This window comes from Pterocles gutturalis, unplaced genomic scaffold, assembly GCF_000699245.1.
Source record: "Pterocles gutturalis isolate BGI_N339 unplaced genomic scaffold, ASM69924v1 scaffold3382, whole genome shotgun sequence".
NCBI lineage: Eukaryota > Metazoa > Chordata > Aves > Pterocliformes > Pteroclidae > Pterocles > Pterocles gutturalis.
In genome coordinates, this window is record NW_010115016.1 from 1,122 (window position 1) to 3,684 (window position 2,563).

Sequence of the window (2,563 nt, forward strand, 5' to 3'; positions counted from 1 at the left end):
CGGGAAGCCGGAGGGGGTGGATTAATGAGCTCCCCGTGGGCCAGCGGTCCCCTGTGAGGATGTCTGTGCCGCCGAGGCCCAGGCCGCGCCGTGTTGCCCCAGGGAGAAGATGGCCACCCTGGCTCCCGCCTCGTCAGCGTGGCACTCGCGACAGGATGGCTGACACACAGGGCCATGAGGGAGGCTGGAGATGACAGGAGAAAGCAGGGGGACATCGATAACATGGCCGATGTAGAGCCTGGTCGCCACAGGGCACGCGAGGGGACAGATGTCTGCCACAACTCAGAGGAGTTGCACAGGGACCACTGTCCTACTGTGGGGCTTTTTGGGGTGAAGTGTGACCCGGGTCGCTTTTGGGGGGCTAGTGGAGAAGCAGCAATTTGGGCTCCCCACCTCAGAGATGGTGGGACACCAAACATCGCCACTGCTGGGAGGCCAGGAGGTAGCAGCACGCCAGTGTTTGCTTCAGGGCCCAAAGCAGCAAGAAACGGGGCAGGGCTGCCCTCCCGCGTCCGCGTAGACCCCGCCGCGGGCTGTGCACAGACCCCGGCGCTCACAGCCATGGCGGGAGGCCGTCCAGCCAAGGGCTGCGTTCTGCCCATGACTCTGTCCAGTGCATCAAACACTGATGGCCACTCACCTCCCCGCCACAGCGGTCCGGGCGCTCGGACCCTCTCCTGAGGTCACCGGCCATGCCACTGCTTTTGTGTATCGGTAACCACCCCTCCAGAGCCCACCAAGCCTATTCCCCCTGCTCGTTACAGCTCAGAAAACATCTTTCTGCCTTTCCAAAAAAGGCAAGAGACTTTTCAGTGTGCTTTGGCTTCCAAATCAGTTTTTTTTAGAGGGGTTTAAAGCCAGCTGTGCGACTCCAGGTTCCTTGATGACACTCAGATGCCATCAAGTACATAGTATCTTTACAGATGTGGCACAGTTTTGTAAAGTGCTTCTGGAAACCTTCCCTGCTGCTGTCCCTCTGACCCCTCTCTCCAAAAGCCTTACTCGGTGCCTGAAGGCATTTTCAAAGCCTGGCACCAAGTTCCCACACAGACCGGGGCTTCCTCTGCGGGGAGGTCTGCTTTAAGCTTGGATCTCTAAGAAAAATTTAAAAATGTGATTCTCCAGGGCAGATGGAGTAAGATGAGCATTTTGTCCTGGTTTCCCAAGAATTCAGGTGGCTGACTCAGGGCTCATGGAACAAGAGGGTCGGGATATGCCATTGAAACCTCTGTGAGATCCTCCACCCCGCATCTTCTCTCCCCAAAAGGAGCCCATCTCCTGTCCTCTCCTCTGACCATCTGACACCCAGCAAGTTCTCAACATACTCCACTGACATCATACTTTTAACACAAGATGACTTGCAAACGATGCTTCTGCAACCAAGAAATTAAGATTCCTCAGCTTGTGGGCTGGAACGTTATTATTTATACAGATCCTAATAAATAACATCTCTCCCAGCAGGGAGTTCAGGGCTGCCACTCACTTAGTGCTGCCACTTATCCGCAGCTCGTCTCATGAGACACAGACTTGTGACATCGGGGTATTTACAGGAACGTAACGATCCCACCACCGCGTATCGTCAGCAAGAATCGAACCCCGCACCTTTAGCGATAAAAACACAGCCTCGTGCCACTCCAGCAGACAAGAAAAAAATTCCCCGCGCTCGCAGTGGCGGCTGGCGCCACGCACGGTACGACCAATAGTTACAGCTGCACAAAGCGCGCTCAGCCTGGCAGCTCGCGCTCGCATCTTGCAACATCGCATGGGCACCGGGGTGCAGCCTCGTCAAACTGCAGGAGGCTGCGTGAACACGAAACCTCCCGGCGTAGCTTCGAAACCCCACCGCCTGTCAGAGGGGCTTGGCATCGGCGTAGGACACGTGCCGGCAAATCCTGACTTTGCTGTCGACTTCTAACTCCTCAGAGCTACTCCAGCTCTCCGAGCCTCAGTCCCCTGTTTGTGGAATGGGAAGAAGAGCTGTCTCTTGCTCTGTGTCACTGCAAAACTTCCTATACTTAGCATCGCGCTGCTGCTGCACGAAACTCGCCTCTAAGCCACTAATTCCACGTTCCTGGGGAAGGGAAATGCTAGATCTGACCCGGAGAAGGGGCTGGGCAAATCCCCCAAAATCCAAACCAAATCCACCCCCTGCCAAGTCCAACGTCGCTCACGTGTTACTCCCCTCTGAGTCTGCACCCCGAAGTACATGGGCAATGCTTTGTTTAGTAAAGTTTCTAAACAGTTGATGTGGACCAACTGGTCATCTACAGTGTTGTATTATTAGTACTTAGGAAACTCGAAGAACAGGACTTCACGGTGTCAGGCACGACACAACTGTAGAATAAAACCACACGGACAAAATCACAGAATCCAGGTGCACCCCGAGGAGGGCAGGATAGAACCCTAAGGGGTCACCTCTGCCCTCCCGCAGCCCCAGGGCAGGCTGGGCTCTCCCTGACCCATCCCTGGCAGACATTTCCCTGCCCCGCTCCTATGCCGCTCGCTCCAAAGATGGAGATTCCATCTTAGGAAGATTAACCGAGATGCCACCATTTCCCCAGGG